Source organism: Venturia canescens, chromosome 5 (genome assembly GCF_019457755.1).
Source record: "Venturia canescens isolate UGA chromosome 5, ASM1945775v1, whole genome shotgun sequence".
NCBI lineage: Eukaryota > Metazoa > Arthropoda > Insecta > Hymenoptera > Ichneumonidae > Venturia > Venturia canescens.
In genome coordinates this window covers 3,608,755-3,625,735 of record NC_057425.1, presented here as the reverse complement: position 1 = coordinate 3,625,735, position 16,981 = coordinate 3,608,755, and the positions used below count along the sequence as shown (strand labels likewise).

Sequence of the window (16,981 nt, the reverse complement as noted above, 5' to 3'; positions counted from 1 at the left end):
GACCCGACTTTTGCGACACTCTGTATTTTGACCGGATACAGAATCGAAGAAACATGGAGAGTACAAAGAAAAATGGGGTTTCGCACAACGGGAGATCAAGACTTTTTTAACGAACACGTGCACCTCGATCTCGAGGGTCGTTAATAATTTATAGCGCGCGCAACACTTTTCCGACGAGTTATTTTTTTGTCTCTTCAAAGTATGGATGAGTGTTAAAATTGTGGTGGTTAAACCCCGCGAACCCGGGCGTGTATATTTCAGTCGGGAAATAGGTCGAGGAAGAAGAATTCATATTGGATCTGAAAATAAGTTTGTTGCCAGTAAAAATGAGGCGTATGAATGCGAGAATATTTTTACCCTGGCGAAGCATCATTAGCACAATCTCCAACTTTTCTTCGCTGCAGAATGGAAGCAAAATGAAGTTCAAGAACGAAATGATTTTCGGGAACGAAAAGAACGAAAAAACTATTTACGGCCAAATGAAAATTTGCATTCTCAGGATTTCAGGTTCGCAAATACGATTCGAAGGAAGGTTATTGCAAGATAAATCCGCTCTGTAAGGAACAAAGAACCGAGGAGAAAATACGCTGTTTGTCTCGAAGATAATGGTGTGGGAGGCTCTGCTGTGACAGGAGGCGAGATAAAAGCGATGGTTTCTACGAAAAAATGCGCGCATGTACGACGTTGAAAGCAGGATCGAACAAAAAGTACCAGCAGTGAAAACGTTCCCCGATGCGCATATTCTTCCATAGAAACGCACATGTGGAACGAGGTTCGGGAGATTGAGCGCGAGCAAGGGATTGGCAAATGCTTCCATATGCACGACAAGCTGAGCTGATCATAGAAACGACACATAATTGTGTGCGTGCAGCGTAAGAACTCGAAGCATTTGTCAAAGGAAACGAATAATGTTGGAAAAATGCGAAAATCACATGAAAATTTCCACCGCTGAGAGATTCCGAGTTGTGGAGTTTCCATCCTCGATATTCCCTAAAATATTTCTCTCAAATTTTCCATTTTTCACAATTTTCGGAAAAACTCCATTATCAACTAAAAAAATAATGGAGAATTCTCGCGAAATTTCAACATTCGAATCGGTCCCGAATTCGTGGAACATTTTTCGTCTCGTTCAATTTTTCAGGTTGAATGAGCGACTGAAACAGTGTCCAAAACCGAGGACTTTCGTCGAAGGCTCAAAATCATCGATCCAATCGAGATCCATGATAACCCCTCCACAAGTTTTCACAATGATTTAACGAAAAGTGTTACAAAGATGCATAAAACATTAGAGCTCGGTGCAAAGCGAACTCGGAATAAGAAGCTGGTTCGTTTGGTTGCATTTACTCGTGAAATACTTGACACGTTTGAATCGAATGAAGTCGAGAAATGAATTTCTCCCTGCGACGACACACCAATAGGCCATGTTCGCGTGTGCGAATTCCTCATATTTTTATTCCTCATCGAATTCTCGTTTCTCATAATTACGTGAAGCGAGTTCGTGAGACGAAGTTTTCAGTCGTAATTGCTCTGAGCTCGTCCGACTCGCGGAGAGATGAAAAAAGGGTTGGGGCGGGGCGGGGGGAGGGGGGGGGGGGAATAATGCGGCGGTACTTATTATTGAACGATCACGATCAATCGATTATAAATCGTGGTATATCTCTCGCGATTGGTCAGCCGCGCGCCGCGACGTACGACTTCGCATGCTAGGCTGGGCGAGGTTCGCGATCTTTTCTCTCGTTTCCTCTTCGTCGAGATCGCGAAGTCGTACGCGAAGGATTCATCTCGATGGGACTGCGGTGTATATATAAGAAACGTCAAGAAGGTCAGTGGCTGTCGGGGCCCTGGGAGGAAAAGCTCATCGACCTTTGGATCGATCTATGGATTCGAGAGGCTCAGCATATATCTCGTCGAAGCTAGATGACGGAATATGCCGATTTTTTAATCGCTTTCCCAGCACACGAGATTATTCGCTCGCGCCTATTCCTTTGGAATGGTGCATGAGAAAGCGTCCAGAGACAAAGGAAATTATGTCGACGAGACTTCTGGAGAGTGCGAAGGGAAAAGGCGATAACGGAAATGAAAGAGAATAAAGAGAAAAGTGTTAACGCGGCTCGTCTGCTCACGAGCGAGAAAAGAGAGAAAGAGAAGGAAAGAGAAACAGAGCCAGACACTGGATCTGAATGAACCCACGCGAACCGGATACGATCGTTTCTTGCCAAAGGGCGCACCCTCGCCCTCACACTTTTTTCAGCGCTCCACCGTCAATTTTTTTCTCTCCCGAAGCGCCTCTTCTCTCCGAGCTTTTGTCTACCGGCGAGCTCGAGTCGTAAGATCTGCTGGACACCGGAGAAATCTTGGTCCGCCGACTCTCAATCGTTCTATCTTTCTCCTCCGAATCGTTTTCCTTTCCCACGTACGCGAGAGCGCGCGCACACGAACGAGAAAACGATTTCATTGCAGGACGAGTCTTTTTGCACCGAGTGCGCAAACTATCGAACGACCGCACTCACACCAATGTCGCGTGGCGTTTGTATCCGTCGCAAAACGAGAGACGCCCACCAATGTCTGACGGCACATACGCCCAGACGTATCTCCTTAAGTCGAAAGTACCTTGAGACATTGAACTCCGCACACTAACTTGGGAGAAAAGAAAAGAAACGCTCGGGGACACTTCATTCCCTGCGAATAATTTTACTCTCCGCTAAATCTTTTGAATCGACCATTTAAGATTCCGCTTCGCTATCTTTCCAGACGTTGCTGAAACTCGTATTTTCTTCAATGAACAAGAAACCCCACTTATTTTCGAGGTTTCCACATGAGCCAACTTCCCCAATGAAAATCCCTTTGGATCCATGAATTTTACACACCTTCTTTCACTCAATTTCGGATTAATTTTAACTCTACTTTGAAAAACCGAAAACATCGAAATCCCCGATTCAGTGCGTTCAGCGCAAGCGTGAAACTACAAATTTCTGTGTCACAGCTATAATCGAACGAGATTCTAAAGAACGGAGGTAACTCATAGAAATAGCTCTTGACGTAGACGCGAATCGCAGACAATATGAATGTCTTGATATATTTTCCGCACGCGATGTCGACATGCTTTAGCACGATCAGCATAATAAACTAATAAAAATGAAATATACGTTATTACACGTCGAGTGAGAATCACAAGTGTAATAAACGAATGAAAACATTCGTTCTGTGCCCTTGAGTTTTTTCAGCATAACACAAGTGACTCAAAAATCCAATTACTCGGCTTCGTAATCGTTGGGAATAATTTGCAATGAAAGAGGATGATCTTTACTATGCAAATCTTCGAGATGTTTTCCACGTTGAGCGTACTTGGGTACTGGCAGACAAACAGACCAAGAATTCCAGACCCGTGCATGCTACTGTTGTCGCATTTCAACAAACCTATGAATTAATATGTTTGCAGAGAAATTATCATCATTACGAGTGTCCATTGAGTCATGCGGGCGTGCAGCTCTATTTTTCCAAGCCTCCAGTCATCAGCAGTTTTGCAACGAAAATTCGAGAGCCTTTGAAAAACCTTTGGGAGCGAACTATATAAATTTGGAAACATCAATCCAATGGAGTATAGTCAAACGACGAGTTTTCGGCTTGATAAAAAAATATTTGGGACTCCATTGCAGTCGTTAACAGAAGCGTTGAATTGGATGGAGTTAAAATGTTACACGGAGCGAAAAAAAAGTCATTGGGACAACGTGGCATAACGGGGTACCAACGAAATGTATTATTATCACAAGGTTAAACATGATTAAACGAATAAAACAGTTTTAGATCGAACTGCAGATTCATTATCTCCGAAAATATTGTAGTTAAATAAAGAAAACTCTTCCAATAACATGAATTGCTATTGAATCAACAATTTTTTTTCACTAAAATGACTAAAATTTCGAACAACTAAAATCTCGAGTCATTGTAACTCCGAATCGAGACAATGAATTCGATGAATGTGAAAATCATTGAATGAATCATGAATAAAAATTCGAACGGTCAAAATGGCTAAAGGCTAGAAATTCGACCAATCAAAATAAAGAAATGCAGCGGAGCTCAAAATACACGCGTCTCACTTACTCAGACCGGTGATATCCAATTTCAGACATCGCCATATTGACTTTCGTCTTTTCGAGCCACCGTTATTCCGCATATCTAAGTTTCATAGGTTCGAAAAATTCACTTTCGATTTTTTGCTACTCTATATTCTGGTCTGTCTGTAAAACAATTACTCTCCATTTTGAATTTATAAACATGAACTTTTGACATTCGTATGGTCTGTTAAAATTGCGTTCGATATAAAAACTATCGAAATATATATATATTACCGAGTAAAAACGAATTCAAAGTAATCTGTTAAAAAGTCGGTCAGAAATAAGAATTTCGAATTACTTATTATTCTCCAATCTAATATTAAAACTTTCAAATTGTCGAAATATCGTCCGTTCTACAATTTGTTTATTAGGCATACCGAACCCTCATCGTTTTCGTTGGCACACCGCAAGAAAAATTGTTGAGAATCGTGACCAAATTGATGTTTCCCAGTGTACGGACAACGACTGTACTAAATATTTTGCATTTCGTACGTAACAGCTTTCGTCGGATGCGCGCGGTTGATTCTTCATTACACAAGAGGTCCATAAGCCGTTTAACCTGGATACGTCACTTCCATAAAGAGAGTCATGAAACGAGGGGTCAAGAGAGGAAAAAACAAGGAGAAACGCTTTGGAAGAAGGAGCATGCGAGCAGAGCAACGATCATGACAGTGTTAAACTTTGTGGTCGATAACGGGCGGCGATGCATGTAAATCAATTACATGTGACGATCCATCTCGGTCCGCTACACCGATAGATGTATTAATCAAGTTCCACCCGTTTCCCCTGATTCAGATGGCCGCCGGCGTTATTGAGATTATAGCGTAATTGCTCAGCTCCCGAGCACCAACAAATGTGCGTGTTCTTGTTTAGCCATTTTAAATATTTATGCACAGTGCGGACACAGTAGCGATTGAATTTGCCCCTCCGGACATATCTGGAAAGTTATCGACCAGTTGCCACAGTATCGACGCGACATTTTTTCCTCAATAATTACGATAATATTGCCATGGAATAACGAACGACTTAAAATTATCAGTTTTTCCTGAAATCCAATTCATTTGAGACAATTTACTATTTTATGTTATTTTTAATAGCACGTTTTGAAACGACGCTTTCCAGGAACGTGAAATAATCTATTTTCAAAGCAGTCGGTTCGAAAGCACATACGAATGTGAAACATTTATGGGCGATAATTTTGCTGAATGGAACAAATTGGCGTGAAGCAACAATAAAATTCGTAGTCTGTCGATCGTTACGACGAAATTGGTTGTTTTTTTTTTTTTTTTGAAGAGTAAACGAACGCGAGCTAGAAAAGGGAGTGTCGAAATGGTAGAAACGATTCTTCGAGACTTTTTGTCCGAATGTTAATTTGCATGAAACGATTGAAAAAATATTCGTCACAGTTTTCTAACGAGCGATTGTCACGGGGAAAAAATCCGTTGGACAATGATCAGTGACGTTTCATTCGTCCGGATGCGATGAGCCCGAATGACGCGCAAGTTTTAATTAAAATTTGGCTATCGAATGAACGCTCGATTCAGCATTTGTCACGATAGCGAATGCAGTGCGTTCCGACACATCAAATTCCCATTACAGTATCGATGTTGCGTGCACCAACCGGATGCTAAAGCATTCCGAAATGACTCTCTCGAACTGCGAGTCGGGGCAAAATTTGGGTGATTCTGTGAACGTGAATTGACGTTCACGGAGAACAGGAAATGACGATCTGGTCAACCGAGTTCATAACGAGACTCAACAGTCGAGCATTAATAGGTTAACGATCGTGCGTTGCGCGATGTTGACGCGACGACGGTTAACCCCGGCGCATGCATCTCTATATAAAAGCTTCTATTACATGTACAGGGTGTCTGGAAACAAGGCGTAGATTGTGCAAGCCTCCGATGATCCTGATCGGAACCTCGGAATATTCAGAAAACGTGCGATTCAATAAATTCGCAAAATTAATGGGAAGAAGCACCGAATCGAAGGAAATGGAATTTTTTTTAACCGGAACTTTCCTTCCTGGATGCTGGCTCATGAGGTTGGCGCTCGGTTTCGGGACCCCTTGTGTAGGTCGTTAGGAATGTTTATTGTGCCAACTATCCGATGTTGATACACGCGGACCTGTTTCGCTTTGAAGCTCGTCGAACTCTCTCCCTCTCTTTCTCTAGCCCGAGACCGAAATTTGAGTTTTAACAGGAATAAATAAAATATCGTTTGTTATCATTAATCTCACGTTTCGAGGAACGAAAGGCCGTTAATATCGGTCGAAACAACGCATATCACGAGGAGAAGAAAAAGCGAGGAAAATCATAACGAATATTTCGTAAGAATTCACGGAGTTCGAGGGATGTGCGTAGAAAAAATAATTGCGCTGTAAATCACTTGGTCGCCGGGAAGCCGAAATCGCTCCTGGGGCGAGAAGGCTTTTTCGTTGAACGCGAAATCTGGAGTTGAAAAATCTGTCCAATCTCGTTTCGAAGTCTCATTTTTACGCCTACTGCTTCAGTTCGAATAAATTCCATTTCGTTTGATCCTGCGGCGGGACATGCTGGGCCACGGATTAGCTCATGGAAGTCAAAGAAATTAATCATTTCGACCACCCAAGCAAAGCCCAGTGGTCATTGTGTCAGAACATTCTAAATTGCAGTAATTACTCTCCTCGCGTTCGTGGATCATGAGCTTTGCAGAAAAAAAGGGAGAAACTGACGCGCAGCTCCGGAGGAGAGACCGAGGGGCAGGAGCGTGTCGCGGAGCGAAGATGAATCGTCGAACCTTCAAATTTGCATAAACACTGCATTTGAATAAAATTCGCTTTCATACTCTCTCAACGGCATCGAAAGAGCAAAAGCTCGATTACCCTGAGCGAAGTTCAACAGGAAATCGCGATTCGTTTGTTGCTCTTTAATTGCAGCGCAGTCAGATGCGAACAGGGTCGGAACAGAGTCGAACTTCTCTCGTTTCGCCGCATCCCCCCCAAGAACTCCTAACGCGCAAGATCCCTGATAAAGAGTAATTCGAGGAGAGAAACAGCGCGTGGACGATCGTCGCACCGTCCCTGGGGCAAGAGAGATGGACGATACGCGCGAAATATGGTGCGGTTATATTGCGTAATGACGGAAACTGCTGGATGCATCTGGGCTCGTCTCGGTCGACAAGGACAAGACGAGCGAAATATGTGAGACGAAATAAGAGAAACTCGTGCAAGTCTGCTGATTGGAGGGTGGCGACGCACACTGGAAGATGGTGCAAACGGTATATTTACACGATGACAAACGACTGGATGTTCCGTGTCGGAAGACTCGAGGATGATTTATGCGTGAGATCTCGAAAATTCGTGCGCATCGTCATCGAAGTTTACATGGTTCGAGGGCGAGTGAGTTCCCTTCTTCTGTTCAAAAAATTCCAGTTCAGGGCAGTTTGCTCGATCGACCGAGAGTTCGGAGTGCGCACCGTCCCGAAGTCCCTGATTCGGCGTAAACTGTGCGTGCCCCGAGGGGAGCAGGGAAGTTGAAAAATCGACTCGATCGGCCGGTCAAGTTTTGAAATCGTTTACCCAAAATGCCCAGCAATCGAACGTGGCATCTTTCGTGGATGCAAATAACTCCGAAAGAAAATCGATTGAAAACTGGCGGAATTCGAAGCTCCAAATAGTGGAGAATCGACAGACGTGCATCGAATTAATGACGAGCCTCTCCGCGACGCACCAAGTTATTCGTCGCGAGTGCATTTGTAAATTCAACATGCGTTGAAATATAGCCAGTTCATTTTTATCCGCAGGGAGTATTGTGAAAGACGAAATGTGATAAAGCCCGTTGAGCGAGTCTCCGAATATGGGGATCCTGTATACATAATGATCCAAACAGATCTAAGAATATGAATGAGTATTCTGAGAATCCATGGTGAGTCTGAGCGATGACGAAATATGGTGGCGGTACGAGTTGCTCGTGCACGGGATTGCCGATGCGACATGATGTTAACGACGCGAGTTGCATGAGCGAAAAATCGATTGATAAATCGTTTTTGAGGGGAGCGGTAAAAAAAAGTATGTACGAAAGATAAAACATCATAATTAGCTATTCGGATTAGGCGCTCAATCACTGATCCAATAAATCACAGGCTCGTGTTATTCCCTCGTATATGGATCAAGAAATGATTCCATAATAATATTCCCGATTAAGAGATCCATTAATCTGCCTGAAGCGAGGCTACGACGCTCGTTATAATAGCTCGCTTGTGTTTTGTACCAGAGGCGATCCACGCGTCGAATAATTGAGGCTTGACAGTATGGCAAATTGCCATGAATAACGAAGCTCCCCATATGGACAAAATTCGCCTGAACGCGGGCGTATTGTCGGATGCTGAAAATTCGTCGGTTCGGGGCGTGCATCGAGTGACGTTGAGGGGGGCTCAACACGCGTCGTTTGCATACTGAAACTCCTCGGATCTGTGCTCTTTTCAGCGTGTTTCAAGACGAAGTCTTTCCTACGAAAAATGTCTTTTTATCGTCCTCCGGAAGAAAAGACTGTTCGAACGAGCAGCACCGTTCGTGCCCCGGATGAACCAGCAAACATCCTCCAACGCTCGGGTCTTCAATAAATCCCGAAAGTTCCGTGTGTGCCCCACAAAAATCAGGGCACGGGAGGGAGAAACAACTCGACGAAATATTCATTGAGAATCTCTGCCGGAGCGGACGATGATTCGTTGAAAATATTTGAGAATTCCGCAAACCGATAGTGACATTAGTTGACTTGAAATACCAGCTCAACGAGCGTGTGCGTCTATCATCGTTAGAACACTGGCGCCGAGCCAAATTCGTCTTCCTTCACTCTACAAAGTATTTTATCTCTGGCTGTGTGTACCAAGCTCCATGTACGTTTATGAGCCGCGCGTATATGCGACAAAGTGCCTATACACAGTGGGTGTTATTGTACACGCGAAAGCGTGTAACCAAGTGACACATCGCGTCTCTCATTTTAATTGAGCCATGCGCGAGCAAACAACGACGATTGTAAAAATCGTCCGTTGATCCACGAAAAAACTGTGACCTGCGCGCGCGTCACAGGGAGTTTCTGTCCCTCAGAAAACCATCCGCGACGGAATCGTCTTTGCGAAACGTCAATGCAATTCGGAGTGAGATATTCAACTGCGAGGAAAACGCGACGTGATCGATGTCGCAAGACGCTCCCAAAAGCCCGTCTCCGTTTCCTCGTCGATTCTCATCGAATGGAAGCTCCGAGAATTCAAATCGGACACCCAATGTACTCGAATTCAGGTACTGAGATTGCCGCCTCGCTATGCACACAAGACCGAGTCTCGGCAACAGCACGCGTGCATGTTCTGACGGATCTCCCGAACAATTCCAAACATTTCGGGTTCCTGCCAATTCCACTAATTAGCCTACTCGAGCGCGCAAGTTCTATCAGCATTGTGACGAGCTACTCGTAGATTTTACCGGCCCAACTCGATTCTAGGACGAACTGGTTTCGGCTACCAGGCTTTCAGGACCAACTGTCCCGGGCAGGCTTCACGTACGTTGCGGGAAAACTAGTTCCGACTAACTACGGTGGAGCGTTGTTATTAAAGAAAAACCAGTTCGGCCTGAAATCGCGCTCGGCTGGTGATGCTACACAATTACTCTTCGAATTGGACTCGGCACCCTGTTTATACTCGCCGACCATCGTAATTCCCTGCATTAGAATACTCGAAGCTATCTCAGCTCGAGAAATACCACGGGGGATTGAGGAATTCTTTGAATTCCCATTTATCATGAACGGCAACGTCGGAAGATGAGGCATTTGGAAAATCGGCTGGTGTCATTGGGATTTTCGTCCTACGAAAATGACAAAAGTGTGTGGTTTATTCTCCGCTCCAACTCCGGTCGTGCGCAGCATCACTGAAAAATCGAGTCTTACGAAATTAACAGTCTTACGCGTTCTTAATCAACGCACCTCGATTCAATCAACATTCTTCGCATTATCGTAAACTCTGCAATTTTTAGAGAGTACGAGTTCGCCTTTGACGTGTGTGATTATACTCTGCAACGCGGGAGGCAGTCTTACGAGATCGAGCTGAGTGATTACGGCGCGGAGCATGGATAGTGCAAATGTACGATCGCATGTGTTAGAAACTGGGAAAATAGTCTGTCAGGAATGCAGACTAGATGATAAATTTCTCTTAATTCGCAGAAAATTTATGCAGAATAAGTCATTGCGCTCGCTACCGACAAGAGAGCGTACAGTATACCGTTAATTTGATTATAAAATCGTGATTTCATGAAATCGGTGCAACGGAATGAAGAAACAGGGTGGATGCAGCGCTCACAAGATTTGAGCGTAAAAATGACTTCGAACCGCTCGGCAAGAGCGCCGCGTCGTAGAAAATAATTCAATTTGTATACTTTAATAATTAGAAGTAAGAAATGAATAATCGATTTGAAAAGCGGGTATATGAAAAATCGATTTCGAATTCGAGAAAATGAGATTACACAATTATTTATTTGATCGTTGGTGAAATTTCTTTCTCAAGTGTTACACAAGTACGCGAGTGGTCAAGCGGATTGTACACAAATTCGTTTCCAGGTTAAACGGAAGTTTGAGAACAGTATCCGGAGAAAAATACGGACACGAATAGTCGCACGAGCGAGCACACGCCCGCGCATGATTCGAGATATTTAAAAACTATTTTTAAACCATCCTTTCTGAATACAGTGCATTCTTGCCATTTTGGACAAGCGAAACTCGTGCATTACTTCATCGGGACAGTAAAATCAACTCAAAAGAAGCAAATATAGTTATATTTTCTAATGTCAATCGCGATACATATTTTCAATCTCACTTCAACCATCATCAACCTCACTTCAATTTTCAATATTGAATTTCTTTTGTATTCGGTCGAACGGTGTCGGAAAATCAACTTTTCAAATTAGCAGTTAACTCGAACTCACGGTGATAAGATACTGACTGAACGACGCCGAAGTTTGCAACGTTGAAGTGCAGCGAAATTGACGAAAACAGCATTTACAATTTACCAATTTTTTATTTCACGAATTTTATTCCGCTGGACTCCAACGTTGCAAGCTTCAGTGTCATACCGACTGGCCAATATCTTCGAGTACTTTACTGACATGTATTTTGTGCTTGTACCAAATTTTCGGAGCAGAATTTACAAAAAAGTGGACCTCGCCCACAACCCGCACACGTTGAAAACATCGACGAATTATTGTAAAATCATTTCTCAATGCAGTAAAATCGTGAGCCATTACTTTATGAAACACTCTTCCTTTCTATCGTTGAAAAATATATTTGAAAGTAACGAGACAAATAATGAACGTTGTAAGGTCCACACAGGTCGTTGGTAACGAATTCTTTTTCCAAGCACTTTCTTTCGGTGGATTCCGCAATTTATCCGATGGTCGGAAGAGTGGGAGGGAGGGGTCGCACTCTTGACTTCATATACGTCGATATACGATGATAAATGATTTCACACAGAAGAGCGAGCACCGACAGGGGGTAGCCAACAAATAACAGCAATTCTCAACAACTGTTCATATAAAGAAAATTGTCTTATTTTTTTTCTTCAAATTCTTCTCTCTGATTCGAAATTCTCTCAGCAGTCTCAATATTGGTAGATAATATTTTTGAAATAATTCCGGAAGTGTGGAAACGCTGAATTATTTTGTCGAAGCTTGAACGATACGGTGACCGTTTGCCCACCACAGAACTGTAACTTTCTGTCCTCAAGCATGGTTTTGCAAATTGTAATCTGTCCTCCCCCCTGAATTTACTTATCGCAATGTCCCAGAGCCCACGGTATTTCAGAACAAAACAACTTACGTTTTCATACGATAATATATCGGTCCAGCACTCAGTTGTGCTCGGAACAACAACGATTCGATTCTTCAAAGTTTTCAACGGACCGTCGAAAATGTCCGCAGCTTTCTCCAAAATGTGGCATTCGATGCGAATTTCGAATTTTTATTTAGCAAGATCTTCGAAATAATTGAATCTGACTTCGCTATTTATTTCCACAGTAGCGGTCGTAATCGCCGAATAAATAGTTGATGAATAAATAGCGAATATAAGGAGCAAGCAGGTGAAAATAATGCGTTCCGCTAGACTGCGAGGTTGTTGAGCCACCGAAACACCAAAAAACGTGCGCCCAATGTTGAAGATTGTCCACGAATACGAGTTAAATCGAAGCGATCGCATAAAGATCCAAAACATCAGGATAATTCCGATGCTCGAAATCCATGCCAGAACAAAATCTGCGGACATTGAAACTTCCAGCACTTTCGGCAATACCGGCACAAGGGCGCAGTATTCGTTCATCATGCAGAGCCGCAGTTCTCTGTGTATCAATCCAGCTCCCAGAGCTTCGCGTATATACGTTAGCATCGTAATCAATGTTCTTTGATTCTGTATCAGCATAAAACGCAGACACGTTGCGATAATAGTGAAGCTCTGAAAAGAGCTGCAAGTATTGTGCAGAGCAGTTGAGTTTTTTCACGATTATACGCAATAACCCGCGAGTCCAAAGAGAGTCATATTTTTTGTTAGCGTAGATCTTTAAAGGATATCCAAGCAAATTAGTCGTTTTCTTAGGAAAAAAGTAACTTGTATTCGGGTCCGAATTCCTCATTACGTATTCCTTTTTGAATAGATTGAGTTGGTGAATGACCGTAATTACGACTGGGTTTTCCACCAGGATCGAAGTTCTCGGGGCACGAGATTCAATTAGTTCGACGATAGTGAAATCAAGCATTTTCCTGCCCCAAGCACGCACTGCAATATTTCCTCCAAGCTGTCACTCCGTTCCCGGACGAGGGATATGACGAGATATTTCGGAGAGTAGTGAAAAGCGCTCATCCCGGCAACGGCGTCGATGAACCTTTTAGTCGTATCGGTGGGAAAAGTGTCGCGGGACTCGATAACGGAAGGAAAGAGAGTCGCTGAGGTGTCGATAGGCACCCACGTTTTTCCTGTTTCATCCGGCACTGAATTGGCCGGGAGTGCGATATCTTTTCCAAAATTAATTCTGATAGTGGGCACGTTCCGCATCAATTTGACGAACAATATTCTTCGACAATGGGGCTTTCAAGCGTTTCGTCGTCAGCGAGTCTCGTCATTATTTCGACTTGACGAAAGTCCGGACTTTCTGCCACGTATCGAGTGAGTTTGTCCACCCAGTCTGTAGATTCGACCAAATTCCCGAGAGACCCGAAGTACAAAAGTGCACAATAAGCCCCGAGAATGTACATTTTTATAACTCTTTCCTGAGCTCTCCTTTTATCGCCATCGACCCAAAGAGGTGAAGTTTTTCTTTGTGTTTTTCTTTTGGCTGGTATGGTAACTAAAATTGAAGTTCAGTATACGCACGAGTGGCATGGAGCCACGTCAGAACTTTCATTTTCTTCATAAAACTATGAGCCCTTCTTTGAAACCGAACGACTTAAAAACTGCGCGTAATATTGACGAACTGTTTTACGATGAAGTTCGTTCGAACTGCCCTTTCTACTCTCATTTCATTATCCAAAGAGGTTTGCGAATTCTGTAATTCTTAGAAAAGCGACGCGAGAGTGATCGTTTTGTCCTCGGGGCATAAAGTGTCAGAAATAGAAACATGATCGATGTCGGTGATGGATTGTGCACTGTGATATTTTCCAAAATATTTCCTTCAAAACTCCCTTAAAAGCGTCGATTATTTTTTTCCTCCAAAAGTATAAATGGGGCTTTCTACAGCAATTGTATTTTCGCTTCACGATTTTTTCCTGATTTCCCATATCAGTTCGAGAATGCTCAATATTTATTTTCGTTCATATTGCGTTGTTTTTTCTTCTCTACTGTAAGAATTTATATCGACGTGTACTTTATAAATTTACATTCAATACGAGCAGTCAGCCTTATTTTCGTGGTTCCAAAATATTCCACTGGAATTGATGGTGTTATCCAGTTTCCCGAGTCGTGGTGAACAATTCTTGGGTACGAAAAAAAAACGAAAATTCTACAATATCTCGGGACATCACGTACTCGGTAGCGTATGGTGCAGATTCCAATTTCTTCGAAATCTTTTCCTCGGTGCGACAAATTTCTACGAAGAATATTGCCAAACTTTGGAAATTCGAGTTGAATTTTTAGTCGACAATGATTCATGTTCGTTATCAGATTTATTTCCATCGGTTTAGAACAGAAGAAAATGGAAGATAGAGGCTCGCACTGTATCGAAAAAAAGTCATCGATCCATCCTCATTTGCTTTCTTCCAGACTCGTGCACACCACCGAGTTCCCTTGTATATCTCGGTGACCCAAATCGTCAAATTGACACGTCGTGTATTTTCAGACTATCGATATAACTCGAGCATAGTGTCTTTCCACCATCGAATCATCCAGTTCCAGAATTAATGCCACGTTCGAATCACTTTTGAGGTGGAACGGTAGCATGTAAAAAAAAAAGGGATTTTTATGCAAATTGGTAGATACGTTCGAAAGTGTTTCCACTCGTTTGTTTCGAATTAGTTTTTCACATTGGATCGTATGGAAAAGCGTAAAAAACGCAACAAAAAAAAACATTGAAAAAATACGACGCTGAAGTTTGTAACGTCCAACGAAATAAACGAAAATAATATTTGTAATTAACCAATTTTTTACTTCACGAAGTGTCGGTGCAGGTTGAAAAATTACGAATTGCAAATTCAGCAGGGAACGAAATTCGAGAATTACTGGAATTGTTGGAGGATTTTTTTACATCATTTCATTGGACTCCAACGCAAACTTGCAAACTTCAGCGTCACGAAAAACTACTGTTAAGAAAGCCACTTTTTAATGAAACGAACACTGGTATATGAACCAACTGTCGCGACAACTCTCGCGAAATTTGCAGTGATTTCACCGTACCGTTTATCTGCAATGTGCAGAAGAAAATTAATAAACGAAATTTGTTTCTCTCTTCTGGCGGACACAGCTTTAAACGCGGCAGCGTTGCATCAATCGCAAAAGTCAAAAACTGAAATCATAACCCTCCGTTGCTGCTGTCTGTTGTTTGATATTTTAAAATATAAAACAAGAAGCTTTTTCGCCAAAATTAGAAACACAATCGTTGAAATAGTTATTTTTCCATCTAAAAGTCCACAATTATCATTTTTTCACGTAAATTGAAAAGCAGAAACTAAATTCACGTGCACTCGGTAAGACGAGAGGCTTTCCACGTTGAGGCATAGGAGTTGCCCTCTCACCGCCTGCCCCTCAAAAAAGGTACCGTCTACCTTAAAGCTCGTAACGACAATCGGTGCAAGATTTAGTAAAATCAGATATCTCCGCTCTTTCTCGCTCGTTTATTTGGGAAAAGCAGTATCTATACCTGATAAACGGTCGTTGAGCACACCTGTGTATATGCCCCCGTTAACCTGCCCATTAGCAAAAACAGTGAAGAACGTTCGCAGTGTATCAGAGAGAGCAGAGTGGCCCGCGGCTTGCTGCGGGAGGGAAAAACGAGATACGATCTGCCTTTGAACGGAGTATTCCTTCAATTTATATTCGCGAATGCGTGAACGAGCGGAATGAAAACTATTGGAAAACCCACGAAAAATGATAGCGAGGATCGAAGGGTAAAAGTTTGAAGGATCAGTTAGCAGCGCTATAAACTCTGCTCAACAAATAATTATGAATCATTGCAATTGTTTCCTCGTATATTATTTCCGAGCGAGGGTTCTTCGTGGTGCGTAAATGGAGGTTGAAAAAATGCGTGGAACTTTACGGGCTTTTGTGTAATCGAATATCAATTAATATTCCCGGGTTTTCCGGGCTCCATTTAACATTTTATCTGCGAATGTGGGTCGAGCTCGTACTGCAGTTTGTAAAAAAAAAACAGAAAATTCGAATCCGGGAGGAATATAATATTCCTGCGTGGATACATTGTTACGTCATTGCGAAAGCATATTTTGAGTTTCACTACTGCGGATGATGATAATCGAAGGGGAAGTTGAAGCTGGACTTTTGGAAAAGCCGAGTTGCACCGGGGCTACTCCCTTTATTTTGTGAGCAAGCAAAATAGAGGATTATGATGCAAATGGGATGAAAGGATTAGAGATAATGTGCGCTTTGATCTCGAACGAGAGTCTCTCGAGCGCATGGAAACATCAGAGATTCACCGGAGTCTGGGTTAAAAGTGGATCGAATTAGCTTGCCTGCATAAACCCACAAACGTACTGTACGCGGATGCTTTACTAATATTTACAGAGTGAATTTCCGGAGGCATCGTCCGGAAGAACGAGAAGTGACCACCCAGTATTTCATGCTTTTGTTGACTGTAAATACTCAGCTCAGTGGTCAGCTGCATCGGTAAAAAAACCGAAAAAACTCCGCACGTTCATTGTTCCATAGACGTGGCAATCGACGTCGAGGACTGCTGGGCTCGTACGGGAAATAAATCTCGCTCATATTTTGAAGGCAGGCAGAAAATATTTTTGTGTGTGTCCGCGCGTGCGTGCCTGAGCTATCAGAACGCTTTCAATGATTTCCTCGTCGAAGAAAGAGAGCCAATTAGAGAAGAGCTGGATAAAATAGTACTGTAAAAAATCGGTTAAATTTATGTGGTGGTATCGAGTATATCTGCGGCTACAAAGTTTCTTGATGACTGTATTCTTAATGGTAAGAAGATGCTTATCGCTCGCGGTCGTTCCAAGAGATCTCATTGATAAAACGAACCCCACGAGATGTTGTTCATTATCGAAGCAACGATCTGGAATTAGCGTTAAGTCCGTCGACGCATGAAAGTAAAGCTTGAAACATTGCAATTGGCGTGGCTCCGATCACCAATATTGTGTTGACTGTTTGCCTTTTTTTTGTCTTAACAAACTAATTTACAAT

General features: G+C 42.7%; 1 protein-coding gene across 2 annotated transcripts in view; it reads right to left on the bottom strand.

Annotated features, from left to right (window-relative positions):
* Positions 1 to 16,981, bottom strand: part of barc (RRM1_TatSF1_like and RRM2_TatSF1_like domain-containing protein barc) — a 47,036-nt gene that overhangs the window by 12,384 nt on the left and 17,671 nt on the right. The gene's annotated exons all lie outside the window — the stretch shown is intronic.